The following is a 348-nucleotide window of genomic DNA, read 5'->3' as shown; positions in this document are numbered from 1 at the left end:
CGACGCTGCCCCCTCCCCTCAAGCCCCGGGGTCGTCGTCGTTTCCCCCGCCCCGCACTCACTCGGATCGAGCCCCGCCGCCACCGCTTCCCCCCCCGCCTCAGGCCGCTCCTCCACCGGAAGCGCCTCAGCGCGCGACACCTCACTTCCGCCCGGACTGCACCACCCGCTACCCGGGAAAGGGGGCGGGGGGAACCTGTGTGGGGTCACTTCCCCGCTACTCCCCCGCTCCCCCATAATGGCTCATCCTGAGGGACATGCTGAGGGTCTCCCTTCCCCGTCTGCCCCCCCCTTCCACGCTCTGCGGGGGGGGCTACGAACCTCCCCCAAACCCGCTGGGCTTCCCCCC

The sequence above is a fragment of the Calidris pugnax genome, unplaced genomic scaffold, assembly GCF_001431845.1.
Source record: "Calidris pugnax isolate Ruff unplaced genomic scaffold, ASM143184v1 scaffold77, whole genome shotgun sequence".
Lineage (NCBI taxonomy): Eukaryota > Metazoa > Chordata > Aves > Charadriiformes > Scolopacidae > Calidris > Calidris pugnax.
Note: the sequence above shows the minus strand (reverse complement) of the source record.